Source organism: Chiloscyllium plagiosum, unplaced genomic scaffold, assembly GCF_037043375.1.
Source record: "Chiloscyllium plagiosum isolate Xiang-an unplaced genomic scaffold, Cpla_swu_hap1 HiC_scaffold_12, whole genome shotgun sequence".
Taxonomy (NCBI): Eukaryota; Metazoa; Chordata; class Chondrichthyes; order Orectolobiformes; family Hemiscylliidae; genus Chiloscyllium; species Chiloscyllium plagiosum.
The window spans coordinates 86,498,527-86,517,642 of NW_028270150.1; the positions used below are offsets into that span (position 1 = coordinate 86,498,527).

General features: G+C 41.8%; 1 long non-coding RNA gene across 3 annotated transcripts in view; it reads right to left on the bottom strand.

Moving 5' to 3' along the window:
- The window catches only part of LOC122554961 (uncharacterized), a 112,694-nt gene that overhangs the window by 58,900 nt on the left and 34,678 nt on the right, over positions 1 to 19,116 (bottom strand). Inside the window, exon 3 of one of the 3 annotated variants that reach the window (XR_015758926.1) lies at positions 2,230 to 4,466. The exons of the other annotated variants lie outside the window; for them this stretch is intronic. This is a non-coding gene — a long non-coding RNA (uncharacterized LOC122554961). Of the gene's footprint in view, positions 1 to 2,229; positions 4,467 to 19,116 lie in introns of those variants that run through there. 3 annotated transcript variants of the gene reach the window in all.

The following is a 19,116-nucleotide window of genomic DNA, read 5'->3' on the forward strand; positions in this document are numbered from 1 at the left end:
TGTCTATTGTCGATATCTGCCATAAATGCTGTTGGATGCGAATCTTATCAGATCGAGTGGATGGTTAGAGAGAGACAGATAGAAGCGATGAGGAATTTGCAACAGCAACAGTATGTGATGGATGGCAGATATAGGAAGGGGGGGGAAGTCTCAGATACAGTCACGTAGATTGGTTAACTCCAGGAAGGGTAAGAGAGGTAGTCAGCTGGTGCAAGAGTCTTTTGTGGATATACCCATTTCAAACAGGTATGCTGTTTTCGAAAATGTAGGGGGTGATGGATTCTCAGGGGAACGTAGCACGAACAACCAAGTTTCTGGTGTTGAGACTGGCTCTAATGCAACGAGGGGTATGTCGGCTTCCAAGAGATCAATTGTGTTCGGGGATTCTGTAGTCAGAGGTACAGAGAGACGTATCTGTAGTCAGCAAAGAAAAAGCAGAATGGTGTGTTGTTTCCCTGGTGCCAGGATCAAGGACGTCTCAGAGAGGATGCAGAATGTTCTCACGGGGGAGAGGGGCCAGCAGGAGGTCATTGTCCACATTGGAACCAAAGACATTGGAAGGGGAACAGGTTGAGACTCTGAAGGGAGATTACAGAGAGCTAGGTAGAAATTTAAAAAGGAGGTCCTCAAGGGTAGTAATATCTGGATTACTCCCAGTGCTACGAGCTAGTGAGGGCAGAAATCGGAGGACAGAGCAGATGAATGCATGGCTGAGGAGCTGGTGTATGGGAGAAGGATTCACATTTTTGAATCAATGGAATCTCTTTTGGGGTAGAAGTGACCTGTACAAGGAGGACGGATTGCACCTAAATTGGAAGGGGACTAATATATTGGCAGGGAAATTTGCTAGAACTGCTTAGGAGGATTTAAACTAGTAAGGGGGGGTGGGACCCAGGGAGATAGTGAGGAAAGAGATTGATCTAAGATGGGTACAGCTGAGAATAGAAGTGAGTCAACCAGTCAGGGCAGGCAGGGACAAGGTAGGACTAATAAATTAAACTGCATTTATTTCAATGCAAGGTGCCTAACAGGGAAGGCAAATGAACTCAGGGCATGGTTAGGAACATGGGACTGGCATATCATACCAATTATAGAAATATGGCTCAGGGATGGGCAGGACTGGCAGCTTAATGTTCCAGGATACAAATGCTACAGGAAGGATAGAAAGGGAGGCAAGAGAGGAGGGGGAAGTGGCATTTTTGATAAGGGATAGCATTACAGCTATGCTGAGGGAGGAAAGTCCTGGAAATACATCCAGGGAAGTTATTTGGGTGGAACTGAGAAATAAGAAAGGGATGATCATCTTATTGGGATTGTACTATAGACCCCCAATAGTCAGAGGGAAATTGAGCAACAAACTTGTAAGGAGATCTCAGCTATCTGTAAGGAAAATAGGGTAGTTATGGCAGGGGATTTTAACTTTCCAAACATCGACTGGGACTGCCATAGTGTTAAAGGTTTAGATGGAGAGGAATTTCTTAAGTGTGTAATAGACAATTTTCTGATTCAGTAAGTGGATGTACTTAATAAAGAAGGTGCAAAACTTGACCTACTCTTGGGAAATAAGGCAAGGCAGGTGACTGAGTTGTCAGTGGGGGAGCACTTTGGGGCCAGCGACCATAATTCTATTCGTTTTAAAATAGGGATGGAAAAGGATAGACCAGATCTAAAAGTTGAAGTTCTAAATTGGAGAAAGGCCAATTTTGACAGAATTAGGCAAGAACTTTCAAAAGCGAATTGGAGGCAGATGTTCACAGGTAAAGGGACGGCTGGAAAATGGGAAGCCTTCAGAAAGGAGATAACAAGAATCCAGAGAAAGTATATTCCTGTCAGGGTGAAAGGGAAGGCAGGTAAGTATAGGGAATGCTGGATGACTAAAGAAATTGAGGGTTTGGTTAAGAAAAAGAAGAAAGTATATGTCAGGTATAGACAGGATAGATCGAGTGGGCGGCACGGTGGCACAGTGGTTAGCACTTCTGCCTCACAGCGCCAGAGACCCGGGTTCAATTCCCGCCTCAGGCGACTGACTGTGTGGAGTTTGCACATTCTCCCCGTGTCTGCGTGGGTTTCCTCCGGGTGCTCCGATTTCCTCCCACAGTCCAAAGATGTGCAGGTCAGGTGAATTGGCCATGCTAAATTGCCCGCAGTGTTAGGTAAGGGGTAGATGTAGGAGTATGGGTGGGTTCGCTTCGGCGGGGCGGTGTGGACTTGTTGGGCCGAAGGGCCTGTTTCCACACTAAGTAATCTAATCTAATATCTGAGTGAATCCTTAGAAGAGTATAAAGAAAGTAGAAGTATACTTAAGAGGCAAATCAGGAGGGCAAAACGGGGACATGAGATAGTGTTAGCAAATAGAATTACGGAGAATCCAAAGGGCTTTTACAAATATATTAAGGACAAAAGGGTAACTAGGGAGAGAATAGGGCCCGAAAATGTGTTGCTGGAAAAGCGCAGCAGGTCAGGCAGCATCCAAGGAACAGGAGAATCAATGTTTCGGGCATAAGCCCTTCTTCAAGAATGCCCTTCTTCAAGCCCTTCCAGAATAGGGCTCCTCAAAGATCAGCAAGACGGCCTTTGTGTGAAGCCACAGAAAATGGGGGAGATACTAAATGAATATTTTGCATCAGTATTTACTGTGGAAAAGGATATGGAAGATGTATACTGCAGGGAAATAGATGGTGACATCTTGCAAAATGTCCAAATTACAGAGGAGAAAGTGCTGGATGTCTTGAAACGGTTAAAGGGGGATAAATCCCCAGGACCTGATCAGGTGTACCCAAGAACTCTGTGGAAGCTAGAGAAGTGATTGCTGGGCCTCTTGCTGAGATATTTGCATCATCGATAGTCACAGGCGAGGTGCCGGAAGACTGGAGGTTAGCAAACGTGGTGCCACTGTTTAAGAAGGGCGGTAAAGACAAGCCAGGGAACTATAGACTGGTGAGCCTGACCTCAGTGGTGGGCAAGTTGTTGGAGGGAATCCTGAGGGACAGGATGTACATGTATTTGGAAAGGCAAGGACTGATTCGGAATAGTCAACATGGCTTTGTGCATGGAAAATCATGTCTCACAAATTTGATTGAGTTTTTTGAAGAAGTAACAAAGATGATTGATGAGGACAGAGCAGTAGATGTGATCTGTATGGACTTCAGTAAGGCATTCAACAAGGTTCCCCATGGGAGACTGGTTAGCAAGGTTAGATCTCATGGAATACAGGGAGAACTAGCCACTTGGATACAGAACTGGCTCATTTTTAGGTAGACTGTACATGTTGGTGGCTTAGCAGCTCTCTTCCCAATTGGTCAATTTTCCCCGGTATTATATCCCCAAAGCATTGGATTGTATCACTGGCTTTTAAGATTGTCTATATATTAAATTCAAACTTGATTGGAGTTTGGTATTTTTTGGGGTATAATTTAAACTGATTGACCTAATTCAAATTTGCTTTGTCATCTTCAGGCAACCAGCTAATTGAGCTCTTTTTCGATCGTGGAGTATTTCCTTTGGCAGATATTGATCTTCTTCGAAAACTAACCAACTGGCATTTCAATCTCATCCTCATCTTTCTGTCAGAGCACAGCTCCAACTCCAATGTCACTCGCATCAATGGCAACATTAAAAAGTTTTGAAAAGTTTGGTGTAGCTAAAACTGGTTTGGTGGTTAATATGGCTTTCAAATGGTTGAATGCCTCTTGACATGGATCTGTTCACCGAAACTGTGTTCTTCTTCAGCAAATCGGTTAACAGTGCCACGAAACTGCTGAAGTTTGGAACAATCTTCTGATAGAATCCACTGAGACCTAAGAATCAAAGCATCTCTTTCTTTGAGGTTGGTCGTAGAAATTCCTCAAAGGCCTTCGTCTTTGTGTTCCGTGGGGTCAACCTTCCATGACCAATGTTATGTCTCAAGAACATCACCTCTGCTTTTGCGAATTTTGTTTTATTTAACTTTATCACCAGTTTTGCTTCTTGCAGATGTTCAAAGAACTCTGCCAACTGTACCACGTGATCTTTCCAGAACTTACTAAAGTCCTACATCGTCCTCTATTTGGATTACGTCATCCAAATACACTGCACAGTTTATTAACCCAGCCACAACTCTGCTCGAGTCTTTGGAATGTGACGGGTGCGTACTTAATTCCAAAGGGCATCACTTTAAACTGATGTAGCCCATTTGGGGTTACAAATGCAGAGATTTCTTTCGCCAACTCTGACAAAGGTACCTGCCAGTAACCACGTATTAAGTCCAACTTGGTGATGTAACTGGCTTGTTCAACTTTCTCGATGCAGTTTTCCAATCTAGGAACTGGATATGACTCAGACTTTGCAACGGCGTTGACCTTCCGATAATCCACGCAGAATCCCATCCGGTTTGGGAACTAAGACGATCGGCGAACTCCACTCGCTCTGGCTTGATTCGATAATGTCCTCATCGAGCATGGCCACCACCTCCATTTGGACCTATCTGGCTTTGAAAGGATTAAGTCGATAGAGGTGTTATTTTATTGGAGCAGTATTCCCTACGTCTACTTCATGTGCAACAGCATTAGTCCTCCCCATCTGATTCTTACATACGTACTTATACTGCTGTACCAAAGCTTTCAAATGCGTCTTCTGCTCCCAAGACATTTAGCTAACTAACCTCTCCCACTCCTCAAGGACTTCTTCATTTTTTAAATCTATTTTTGATGCGCATCAAAATCCACATCATCTAGATTTGATTCCTCACTCTGTGGAGCGGTAACTAACACGTGTTCCTCCAGTTCTTTCTCTCTAGTACAAAACGGTTTCAGCATGTTCACATGACGTATCCCATACTGTTTTTTTTTTCTATTTTTCATCTTTACTAGATAGTTGACCTGACTCAACTTTTTCTCAATTTGATAGGGACCACTAAACCTGGCTTTGAAGGGATCTCTTATCACTGGTAAGAGTACTAACACATCATTTCCACGGGAAATGTCAGAGTCTCAGAGCTTTTATCTGCCACTTGTTTCATTCTATACTGTGCCCTCTTTAGTTGCTGTTTAGCTAACTCACCAACTCAATTTAGTCTCTCCCTTACCTCTGATACATAACTTTCGTGTGAGATCTCCGGCATTGGTCCTGTCAATTTTTCTTTAATTTCAAAGGACCTCTCACTTTATGCCCAAATATTAACTCAAAAGGAGTGAACTGAAGAGATTCATTTGGGGCATCTAATGGCAAACAATATGAATGGGATACCTTTATCCCAATCATTCAGTTAATCCTGACAGAATGCTCTCAATATGCTCTTCAAGGTCTGATGCAACCGTTCTAAAGCTCCCTGGGATTCAGGGTGATACACACTGGATTTAAGTGGTGTATACCTAAGCTATCCATAACCTCCTTAAACAGCCTAGCAGTAAAGCTTGACCGTTGGTCTGACTGAATCTCTCTGGGTAACCCATTCCATGTGAAGAAAGCTACTAACTCCTCTACCACCTTTTTTGCCTTGATACTCCATAATGGAATTGCCTCCAGTAATCTGGTAGACACATCCATTATGGTTAACAAATACTGTTTCCACTTTTAGTTCTCAGGAGGGGACTACACAATCAGTTATAACCCACGTGAAAGGTTCTTCAAATGTGTGAATTGGCAACAAAGGTGCTGGCTTTATTACCACCTGTGGCTTACCTAGGGATGGCATGTATGACATGTTCAGCAAAAGTTAACCACATCCTTGTGCATTCCAGGAGAATAAAAATGTTTTTGTACCTTAGCCTGAGTCTTTTGTACCCCTAGGTGACCTCCTACAGGTAGTTCATGTGCATCCGTAACACCTCCTGTCTGTATACTATCGGAAACACAATCTGGTGCAATTTAGCCCATTTCTCCCCTGCACTAACTTGCCGTGGTCTCCATTTCTGTCTTAGGATTCTATCCTTCAGATAATAAACCTCCAGAATATTCACTGCCTCCTTTTCAGAGTACGCATCCACATGGATATCTTTTATCGTCTTGTCTTGCTGTTGCAAGTCTCTTAGCCTTTCAGGACTAAGCACTTCTGTCTGTCCCTCTGCCTGTTCAGGTTTTTCCTGCACCATTACGTCAAACAAGGTATCCGCTAACTGAACTCCAACTCCTTCATATTTTTCTTTACTTTTCACTTCGTGCTGTGACTTATGATAGTGGGATCTGGTTACCACACGGTCTTGGAAAATACCAGGACATTTCTGTTTTAACTCATCAGTTTCTTGTCTTCAAGGGGTGTCACTCCCACCTTGGATCCTGCCAAATCATTCCCAAGAGCAAACGGAGTTCCTGGAAGTGACACACTATCAATCACTCCCACTCTAACTTTCCCAGTCTTGACTTGGCACTCCAACTTTACATCAGGGACGCTACGTTTCTGTCCATCTCTCCCACAAATTACCACACTCTCGGGTAACAGATCAGAAAGAGTCCATATTCGCTCATCCCTTATTATCAGCGACTGGTTAGATCCTGTATCTCTCAAAATTATTGTCCTTCTTCCCCTGTTCTTTCTGAGTAAACTTTACTCACAGAGGCAAATTCTTTGTAGAGATCAGGCACTAACTCCATGTCCAGCCCCTGCCTAGGCAGTGCACTGTCCTGCAGCTTCTCAGCTCTTCTTGGGTCATCTTTACTATTTTCACTAATGCCACTGGCATAGCTTCTTTTACCACATCTTTTCCCACAGTGCCTTTCTTTAACAACCAGCATTGTGACTTTACGAGTCCCACTTTACCACTGTGGAAACACCTGAGGCCTTTCACCTCCTTTCCCCCCTCTTGGACTTCATTTTTATCCTGTGGTAAATTCTTACTGGGGCTTACTACTCTTGATTTTGCAGTGGGGTTCTCCCCTTCTCCCAACTTCTATCCCTCACAGGATGAAATTCTGGCCAGAAGCTTGTCGTATACACCAACTTGTACTCATCTGCTTGTTCTGCTGCTCTTCTCATTTCTAAACTTTCTGTTCCTCCAAGTGAATTCTTACCATCTCTGGAAGTGAGTTTTTAAACTCCTCCAGCAGAATAATCTCTCCTAGAGCCTCAAAGGTCCATCTATTTTTAAAGCCACATCCATTAATCAAAATGACTATGTTTAATTCTTTCGAACACAACACAAGTCTGACCTATTCCTTCTTTGTGTTTCTGAACCGCTGCCTATATGTTTCTGTTACTAATTCATAAGCACCTAAAATAGCCTCTTCATAATCTCTTGTTTAACCTCTTCATAATTTCTTGACACCTCATCTGACAGTGCGGCAAATACTTCTCTAGCTCTGCCTACCATTTTAAACTGAACTAGCATTACCCATAAATCCTCGGACCACTCTATCTGCCTAGCCAATTTTTCAAATGATTTAAAGAAAGCTTCAACATCTTTCTCATCAAAATGTTGCAGAGTTTTGACATATTTGTATATATCACTACCTTCTCTTTTAATCTCCAATCCGTTAACTTGACTTTGCTAAATTGCAACTTCCCAAGTTCAAATTCTCTCTTTTTGCTCAGCTAAGAACCTTCTCTCGCTTTCTTTTTCCTCTCACTCTCTTTCCTCAGCCAAGAACCTTCTCTCTCTCTCTCTCTCTCTCTTTTTCGCTTTCTCTCTCCCTCTCTTCCCTCTTTGGTTAACTTCTAGCTCCATTTTCCTCAATTGTAATTTAAATTTTTCTACCTCTGCTGCACTTGTCTGTTTCTCTGACACACCTAAGTGTTTGAGTAATTCCCTTACAATTTCAGCTTTACGTTTGTCCTTGGTTAAACCCAAACTAACCTATTTGCTAAATCTAAAAATATGGCCCTTTTCTTTCCTTCTAAACTTCCTTGGCAAATTTGAGAATCATCTTCAAATTCCAGAATCTCTAGCAATTTTAAGCGCCATTTCTCTCACGTTTAATTTAATCAACCACAAATCACTGAAAGTAAACAAATTGTCTCACCTATATTTTACCTAACCTGCAAGTGTTCAAATCTGCTGGGATTTCTTGTACTCCAAATCTATTCAATTTTGTCTAAACCTGTTCAAATCCCGACAACGAGCCCCCAAATAGTTCAAATCCCAGCGACAAGTCCCCAAACTACTATGACACAGACAAACCCTCCTGCTTAATTTAAACCAGCAACACAGAAAAGATTTATCCCATGCAGTAATCTGTGAAAATTCAAGAGGCCAAGAACTACTAAATTAAAAATTAATAACTTTATTTCTTAAAGTATAACTGAGAATAATTAAGTAACAATGATTTACAACTCCTTCCTCTAACCTATCTTTTACTCTCCCTTCTCTAATACTAGTCCGATAAAATCCCCGATTAAGATTTATCAACTTTTCAAAATCAGCCAGATGTCGAATCTTCTTTTTATATCTTCCTCTGTCTTCTTTTCTTCTTGTTAGGGGTTTCTGTTTCACAAGGTACTGATCGATAAAGGTACTTTTCAAAGAGCTTTTTTTGGGCAGTCTGTACATGCTAGTGGTTTGATAGTTCTCCTCCCAACTGTTCAATTTTTCCTGGTTTTATACCCCCAAAATTCAACATTGATTGAAGTTTGGTATTTTTCAGAATATAACTTAAATCAATTGGCCTAATTTGAATCTGTTTTGTTGTCTTCAGGCAGCCAACTAATCGAGTTGTTCGACCAAATGTTACATTATATCTTGTTCAGAACACTTGGTGCGGTCAGGTAGTTCTGCTAGCTGTTAACTCTCTTAAAAAGGTACAATATACCCACATCTTCATAACACAAACCAGAATCAAAACAACTTAATACACTATTTTACTGAGTAGATCCAAAGCTGAAGATGTAATAGACTGCTAGAAAGATACCGACAATTTTGGTAACATTATAGAATCTAGAACAATTACTTTAACTTAAGCACAAATAGAATTCTTCAATGAACAACATTTAACAGAAGAGTTCAACTGGTGGAGAATCTGCAAACAATTTCATTAATGACTCTTCTGAATAAATGAAACCTGTGATTATAGAGCCATGCAATTTGAATCCACAATAGGCAGAATTTGCATCAGAATTTTTGATCAATTTTTCTCAGATCTTTTACAGTCCAAAGAGGATTTAACTTTGGAAAATGCTATGCAAATCATCTTGAAAATAGAGACCAGGAAAAATCACAGAAAAACACTAAGAACAAACTTCGTACAGAAGTGCAATGGAATCTATTAATTTTATAAGTACAAACACTTTAAGCACAGACATGACAATCAATAAAAAAAGTAGACCATCAGATACTAAGAGTCTTAGTGTAAGTGCTGTGGCACAAATAAGCCTCAAAGACAAAGACAGTGTCCAACTACCGAAAGAATTCTTATATCCATAATAAAATGGGTCACTTCCAAAAGACAGGCACAAATCTGAAACAGTTCTAGAACAGTGGAAGCAATAGCAGGTGTACACACATACTGTACACAGAAGGTTACTTCCTTCCATTAGAAGGGATGTTTCAAGCTATTTCAAGGCATTTCAAGACATGCCTCCACTGGAAGAGATATTTGAGACATTCCTAGGGGAAGTAGGAAATCTATCACAACCAGATATAACTGAATTTATACTCAATTGACATCTTACTTTAATTGAGCCTCATACAAGGACAACCAAAATATCTTGGCTGAAACATATGAATTTACAACCTACAGATCTATAGTCACTCGTTGCATATAGAACAACACCTAAAGTTAGAATATCTGATGTTCAAGAACACTGTTATCCAGAACCAAAAAAAACTCACTCAAGTATGGATGCGGGATTTTTCCACTCAACAGTCTGCAATTCCATCACTTCATTAAAAAAAACAGCTATCAACCGACTCAGGAAAACATAACCAGTGGAAAGCTTCATAGGCCTTCTAAGAGTTAAGGTTGAACCTGAAAAGATTGAACCTACAGATCAGTTACATTGGCGTCCGAAACCTGTTCCAACCAAGGAAGAAGGTTCACAAATGAAAATCAATTACACTGAAGTCCAGGATTTATTTCACATGATCAGTAAAGAAGCCGCAGATTGCATAGAGTTTTAGAAAATGTTTTCCATTCCCAATACCACTGAAGAATCATCAGTAGGTAACTACCAACAAAATCTGAGACAACAATGAAATACTACTGCCAAAATTAAGCAATAGAGTCCACTGCAGATCATTGATGAACTTGTAACATACCAGTACTGCCACCAAAGCAGTCTGCTACACGTGACTACATACAATGACAGAAGGCTTATGCCCGAAATGTCCACTCTCCTGCTCCTCGAATGCAGCCTGACCTGCTGTGCTTTTCCAAGCATTGTACTTTTCAACCACACACAATGATCACACAGAACAATAAATGCCACAGATGACATTACTACGAAAGAAATTTGCTACACCAAATAAAAGAACACATGACATGGAAAACATCCAGTCTCTTGAAACAGATTAGTTGTGTATCCAGTATGTCATTCTAAAACTGGAAGTACTATTTCATCAGTCCAATTGTCTTCCATGAATGACATTCATGAACTCAAAAGGTCTCTAGAAAGCATAATGGACTACCAACTACCACAACAATAGTCAACCCTCTCCATAGTGAAAGGTTTTTGCAAAAAAAAAGTATCCTCCAGAGAAGAAATGAACAAATAATACTAATATCAAGGTTAACAATCATTAAGTCAACAAATCTACCAATCTTATAAGTTTAAAATGAACCCATTCTGAAAGCACTGTCAGACAACCTGTCTGGCACCATCCATAGAGAGAAAGTAGAGTTATCATTTTGGACGTCGTGACTCTTCTTCAGAAGCTTTTCAGTTTACTCTGGTTTCTCTTCATAGATGCTGTGAGATCTTCTGAGTTCCTCCATAAATTTTTGATTTTGTTTCATTACTTCCACTGTTCCAACATCCACAGTTCTTGCTTTTCTTTAAACCAACAACCTGTCACTTGAATTATGACATCACAGATTTGGGAGGAAAAAAGAGGTCGTGGTATATGTAAGCTTGTTGTTAATAACATTGCGTATTGGGTTAAGGGATAAAAAAACTTGGATGGAGGCTGTTCTGTAAGATAATGGATATGAAAGGGGTCATCTGAGAAAGTCCTACTCATTTTGATATCTGACTCAACTACTCGTGGAACACCAAGCAATCTCAGGCAGTTCAGGCAGATAGCAGTTGGAGTCTGGCCCAGTCTCTTCATGTAGACACGTGCCTTACCTGTCTATGGTTAGGTATAGAGCTGAAAATGTGTTGCTGGAAAAGCGCAGCAGGTCAGGCAGCATCCAAGGAGCAGGAGAATCGATGTTTCGGGCATGAGCCCTTCTTCAGGAATGAGGAAAGTGTGTCAAGCAGGCTAAGATAAAAGGTAGGGAGGAGGGACTTGGGGGAGGGGCGTTGAAAATGCGATAGGTGGAAGGAGGTTAAGGTGAGGGTGATAGGCCAGAGTGGGGGTGGGGCCGGAGAAGTCAGGAAGAAGATTGCAGGTTGGGAAGGGACACCCGGACCAACCAACCCAACCACCCCATGGCTCAACACTTCAACTCCCCCTCCCACTCCACCAAGGACATGCAGGTCCTTGGACTCCTCCATCGCCAGACCATAGCAACACGATGGCTGGAGGAAGAGTGCCTCATCTTCCGCCTAGGAACCCTCCAATCACAAGGGATGAACTCAGATTTCTCCAGTTTCCTCATTTCCCCTCCCCACCTTGTCTCAGTCCCAACCCTCGAATTCAGCACCATCTTCCTAACGTGCAATCTTCTTCCTGACCTCTCCGCCCCCACCCCCCCTCCGGCCTATCACCCTCACCTTAACCTCCTTCCACCTATCGCATTTCCAACGCCCCTCCCCCAAGTCCCTCCTCCCTACCTTTTATCTTAGCCTGCTTGGCACACTTTCCTCATTCTTGAAGAAGGGCTCATGCACGAAACGTCTATTCTCCTGCTCCTTGGATGCTGCCTGACCTGCTGCGCTTTTCCAGCAACACATTTTCAGCTCTGATCTCCAGCATCTGCAGTCCTATTAGGTTTATTTAATATGCCTCAGTAATAACTATATGCAGGTTACATAAACAATATATAATACGTTTTATTATCAAAGATATGTATCAATTCTTCTGAGACTCAACCATTGATCATCCTTACTCACAAACTACTAGATTGGCATTGGAAGAAGAATTGGTGACAGAATTCGACTCATCATTATTATATCAGTCAGTATATATCAACTATAAGACAATATTTGCCAGATAAACTTCATTGATATCTGTACCTTTTTGCATTATCATGTCTGTAGCCTGGCTTAAGTTAGGCATCAAAATAGTTCAATTGGTAGCATTCATAATCTAAGTCAGAACATTGTGAATTTGAGACCAATTTCAAAGTGTAAGCACATAAACAGAGTAAATAGTTAACAGTAACACTGAAAGAATAATACATTATCAAAGGAGCCATCTTCCAGAGACATTAAACCAAAGCCCTGAGAGGGGTTAACGTTTATCCCTCACCATTGCAGACAAGGATTATGGAAATATTTGCTGATACCAACAGAACACTTGAACAGAATTTAATAGAGGATGTTGGAACAGGAAACAAGGTGGGTTGGTCTGTAGAATTGCATAAGAGGTGTTGTTTTGGAAACCTGATGCTGGGAACTCTGGAATGCATTATGCCAGTGGCAGCAAAACAGCCAGATGGTGATACTGTATGGAAGCATAGGAAAGCAAATAAAATAGTTAAAAAGGGCAATTATGGCTCATTTGCATTTAAATAAATGGAAATTAATAATATAACACACGTATCATTAATGCAAATTCACTATAATGCAATTGACAAATTTGGGACACTATTTCTATAGAGTGAACTTTCAAAGCGTGTATTGGTTATAATGTGATTCCAGCCCGGTTAGTTTAAATGGTGCTGCTATTATGCGATTTTCTTATAATACGGGATTGCATGAGAATGGAACTACCGATTATATCAGAACTGACTGCACTCTACTATGCTGACTTGATTAGTTAGGTAGAGAAGTTGATGACCTGGACCATTTTGAATCTATGTAGCAAAACTAGCTTGCAGCTTTGATAACATGAAGAGATGCCACTCGATCAAGTGACATGTTATCACTAAAAAGAAATATGTTGCAGGTATATACTTAGTTCTGTAGGAGTACTCGCGATGCCGATGTACTCTGACATATCCTGGTTTCAGAACTATTCCAACTGTATGCATACCTTCAGCATTGGATCCTTGGGGACAAGGAATACCCATTTAAGACACAGCTGTTGAAGATGGGGATGAAGTCTTGTATTGCAGCCAAAGGACAGTTTATACTGTTTGTCAAAGGTCAACCCCAGCTACAATCGAGTAAACATGTGACCTGTTGAACAAGGGATCCTGTTCATTACACTATTTCAGTGAAGGAAAAAATGGAAAAAGAGATCACTCCGGGTGTGCACTACAGTAAGTCCCAGTGAGGCTTTCCTGAATCATAGTCCTCTATTCTGCTGTGTACAACCTAGCAAAGCAGAGAGAGAAGACCTGAAATATTCATCTAATGACTATGTTGATGTTCAGGAGAGGCAGAGTAGGCAGGACAGCTGGATGAGGCATCTGCACCAGAGTTAACAGCCACGGAGACAAAAACGAGAGAGTTTCTTAACGTATGGGTTCATACCCCCTTCAAGCAGGCTTGGTAAAGGGATTGAGGGATTTATACCCAAACTCTCGATGAATGCACATATATCTGAGACATGTCCGAACTCATTACCTGGATGCATTCCTCCCTCATTCATGCATGGTTGCACACAGCCTCTGGCAGCTCCGTTAGCTGTTTTGGTCAATGCATCTCCAGCTAGCTCAGTGCAACCGACACCATCATCAGCCCAAAGTTCAGAATGGACCTTCCTCCAACAGTCCTCTGTCAGAGCCCTGACCTATCATTGTCTCTGTTGGATGCTTATGCAAGTCTGTAAGTTGCTTACCAGTTTGTGACCAAAATCCAATTATGGGTACATACCCATTGATGTGAACAGATGGAGGGTGTCAGGGAATAATGTAATGCTGGATCCTCAGACGTGAGTTTCAACTGTTCCTCAAAGGTGGGTGGCAGGCTTCTGCTCAGAGCAACAGCCCATCTTTCCAGAGTGCAGAAACCTATCTGGGTGAACAGTAATAATAACAACATTTCCATTTCTTATGCATGCCTGCCAGGTGCTTTTTTGCAATCATGGGATTTGAGCATCGCTTGTGATGCCAGCATTTATTGCTCATTCTTAATTCCACTTGAATTGAGTAGCTTGCTGAGCTATTTCCAAGTGCAGTTAAAAGTCAACCAATTTGCTGTGGATCTGGAGTCACATATAGGCCAGGCTAGTTAAGGAGGGAAATTTCCTTCCCTAAAAGGACATTAGTGAACCAAAAAGATTTTTATGGCAATTGTCAATGGTGTTATGGTCACCATTAGGCCAGTATTTAATTCTGGAGTTCATTGAATTCAAATTTCACAATTTACATGGTGAGATTCAAATATACACCCCTAAATATTAGTGTGGGTTTCTCGATTACTAATCCAGTAACATTACTATTACACCATCATCTCCACCTTTCAGCCCAGCAGTGGACACAAAGCTTGGGCCCTTCTCACATTTTCCACAATTGTACTCTTATTCTTATCACCCATTATTGTCTCAACGATCTACTCTCCAGGTCAGATTGAATGCTTTTTTCATCTGCAGATGTCAGGGCACGGATCTCAAGCACACCGCCACCTGTCTTGCCTTCTCTCTTCCATTGCGGACATTCTTATCCTGCTGATACAAGTAAACCTGCACCCAATGATCAACTGTCATTGCACTGATACCTAATGGGGGCTCTCAGATCATCTCACATCCAGATGCCCACACTCAAGGGACTTGAAGGAGTCTGGCAATGAGAAGCAGATGTCTGACATCAACATGCAGCTATTGCTCATGAGGCATCTGCAGCTGGGCATAAAATTCTTTCGCTGACTTCCAATTCCTCTATATGATGAGGTCCATCCCATGCTGTCCAGATAAAAGTTACAGCCCTCTCAGAATTCATTACACTCTCCTTGGCACTGCAGAGAAAGTCAATAATACCACTAATAGGTAGGCTGATAGACCCCACGCACTGTTGCAACTTTGTTGTTGGTCTCTTGCTCAAGTGGGGGAATGGTCATGATTCTTCCATGGAAGCAGCGAGTTGGAATTATTCTTCAGGGGCAGGACAGAGATGAGAAGATGGTTTCAGGAATCACATAAGGCCAGCATTTATTGCCCATCCCTAGTTGCTATTAAGAATGCGATGGTGAGCTGCCTCCTTGCACTGCTGCAATCCATGTGCTGTAGGTAGACCTACAATGTCCTTAGGAAGGGAATTTCAGGATTTTGACCCAGCAATGGTGACAGGTTTCCAATTTAGCACGGTGAGTGGCTTGGAGGAGAACTTGCAGGTGGTGGTGTTCCCATGTAACTGTTGACCTTGTCTATCTAGATGGAAGTAGTTGTGGGCTGGGAAGATGCTGCCTAAAGAATGTTGGTGAATGTTGGTGAACTTGTCCTGAATGGTGTCAAGCTTCTTGACTGCTGTTGAAGATGCACCAATGTAAATTGGGAATATTCCACCACACTCCTGACTTGTGCCTGGTAAAAGGTGGACAGGCTTTGGGAAATCAGAAGGCAAATTACATGTTATTGTATTCCCAGCCTCTGACTGCACTTGTAGCCATTGTTTATACGGTGAGTCCAGTTGAATTTCTGGTCAATGGTAACCCCAAGGATGTTAATAGTGGGAGATTCAATGATGGTAACACCATTGAATGTCAAGGCAGTGGTTAGATTGTCTCTTGTTGAAGGCTGTAACTTTGTATCATCAGTAAATTTTTCTATAAAACATTGAGTCCCCATTCATCTATCTCATTAATGGGAATCATAAATAGGCCTCAACACTGATCTGAAAATGTGTTGCTGGAAAAGCGCAGGTCAGGCAGCAACCAAGGAGCAGGAGAATCGACGTTTCGGGCATGAGCCCTTCTTCATTCCTGAAGAAGGGCTCATGCACGAAACGTTGATTCTCCTGCTCCTTGGATGCTGCCTGACCTGCTGCGCTTTTCCAGCAACACATTTTCAGCTCTGATCTCCAGCATCTGCAGTTCTCACTTTCTCCTCAACACTGATCTCTCTGGCATTCCCCTAATTACATGGGGAGGTGATAGCCTCGAGATCCAGATAATGTTCTCGGGACTCGGATTCAAACCCTATCATGGCAGATGATGGAATTTTTTCTCTCAATGAGAAACTGTCCGAAATTAAGTTTAATGATGACCATGAATCGATTGCCAATTGTTGGAAATACGCATCTGGTTCACTAATGTCCTTTAGGAAGGAAACCACCATCCTCATCTGGTTTGGCCTATATGTGACTTCAGACCCACTGCAAAGTGGCTGACTCTTAACTTCCCTCTGTACAATTAGGGATAGGCAATAAATGCTGACCTAGCCAGCAATGCCCCATCTTGTGAATGAATTTAAAAATGTCTGTGAATTTTCAGTTATCCCAACTTCAATTAGCCAATCCTCTATCCATACTAATAGATAAGCCCCAAAACCATGAGGTGCAATATGCAATGTTGCATGAATCAAACCTTACACCTTATCAAATGTCTTTTGTATATCACAATACACTGCATCTACTTGTTTCCCCTTTATCTATCTTGCTTATTACATCCTCAAGGAACTCTGCCAAATTGTCTATATATCTGTAAAACACATTGTAGTACAAATGGGGAGAATCAACATACTCTTGTGAAAGACAAACAGTGTCACCTGGCTGCAATTTATAAATGGCACTATTATCTCCAATCCTCACCTTTTTGCCCACCGCCAACACTTGATTCACTGGGCTTCACAATTCTATCTTGTTGACTGTATAGTTGTATTGAGTTTACTTCTTCCAATCCATAATGCAATGTAGACCGCTTCCTGATCACCATCAAGATTCTGGTTGCTATCATGGAATTTAGACTTTTTTTGGCAAATTAGTAGTCAGGATGATGTAATATCCAATGCTGGAAGCATGCAAGGAATGAACAAAGATGATATTCGGAATATAGCAGCATGTGCATGTTCTCTCAGTAGTATCCTCCAACACTTTTAAATGGCTAATAGAATATAGAACTCAACAGGGAAGATGTGCAGTTTACAGCATGTCAGGACTTGTCTGTCATGAGTTAAAGACTGCATCAATCTCAGACACACTCGTATATAATTACAGCACCCAGCTACCTCATGTACGCTTCTTACTGAAGTAGCACCTAAAAGAAACGTAAGGTTAGGATCAAGCAAATATTCTTCATAAAGTGGCAGCAAAAGGAAATACTGTGGTAAGATGCATTGAAAGTCTATGCAATGTGGTTTGTCCTTACCATTCCAGCTGCACTAAAATTGTTGGACAGACTTTGTTCCTGCTTAGATTTGGATGCTCCTTTCATCAGGTCACAAACAACAGTTCAGTTAATTCCTGAACATAGAAAACCATCTATAATTGATTGTATATTTAAAAAGGGAAGTGAACAACATCAAATGAATTTTTAATGTAGACATCAAGATATGATTTCTTGAGACTCAGTGGAATTGGTGTCTTACAGATGACAGCAGGCTAACTTCTGCAGTCTATTTGGGTTGCTGTGGGGATCTTGCACCTCTACGGCCTGGATGGTGAAGCTTCTTCACAACAAAGTTATTCAACGTTTACCCGTGATCCTTGAGACTAATATTTCTATGTTGTTTAATTAAACCAATTTGAAACAAACACAGAACAGGCTGGAGAAACTCAGCAATTCTGGCAGAGACTGTGGAGAGTTAATGTTCTGAGTACATTCTGATTTTTCTTCATACGATTCAAAATTGTGTGCAGACTAGTAGGAGAACATTATTTTAACTCAGCAGGAAATTCAAAATGAGTTTCTACAAAATATGCAAGTTAGAACAATGGCATATGAAATTTAATACTATTTATATGTAATTTACTTCTAATAGGAAGAAAAATAGCTTGCATATGTACATGTGCTGAAATATTTCATCTTTATTTTAAAAAATTAGGAATTTTTTTTTACACCCTTTGCTCAACATGAGAATCATTGCAGAGTATCAAGTCAACAAAGTAAATAGAACGCTGAGCTCCATTATCAAAGAGCAGAGCACAAAGCAGAGGAAGTCATATTGAAACTGCACTGTGTACTAGTCTGTCCACACTTGAGTACCATATCTACTTTTGGTCACCAATACACAAAGGAGATAGTCAAGCAGCTAAACAGCTCAGAGAAGCATAAAGTTCTTTCCTAAGGGCCAATTTTAACTCTGCAATCAATACAAACAGGATGATTAGGGGGTTCTTACAGGCACAGTGACCCTCCTACAGGTACACGCTCCTACACCCTGGCAATTTAATATGCGTGTTTTAAATGGTGAGTGATGGCCCTTGCTGAAAGTAGGTTACCTTCGCATAAACCAAATCATCCGCCGACATTTCCGCCACCTCCAAACGGACCCCACCACCAGGGATATATTTCCCTCCCCACCCCTTTCCGCCTTGCGCAAAGACCATTCCCTCCGTGACTACCTGGTCAGGTCCACGCCCCCCAACGACCCACCCTCCCATCCTGGCACTTTCCCCTGCCACCGCTGGAACTGTAAAACCTGCGCCCACACCTCCTCCCTCACCTCTATCCAAGGCCCTAAAGGAACCTTCCACATCCATCAAAGTTTTACTTGCACATCCACTAATATCATTTATTGTATCCGTTGCTCCCGATGCGGTCTCCTCTACATTGGGGAGACTGGGTGCCTCCTAGCAGAGCGCTTTAGGGAACATCTCCGGGATACCCGCACCAATCAATCACACCGCCCCGTGGCCCAACATTTCAACTCCCCCTCCCACTCTGCCGAGGACATGGAGGTCCTGGGCCTCCTTCACCGCCGCACCCTCACCACCAGACGCTTGGAGGAAGAACGCCTCATCTTCCGCCTCGGAACACTTCAACCCCAGGGCATCAATGTGGACTTCAACAGTTTCCTCATTTCCCCTTCCCCCACCTCACCCTAGTTCCAAACTTCCAGCTCAGCA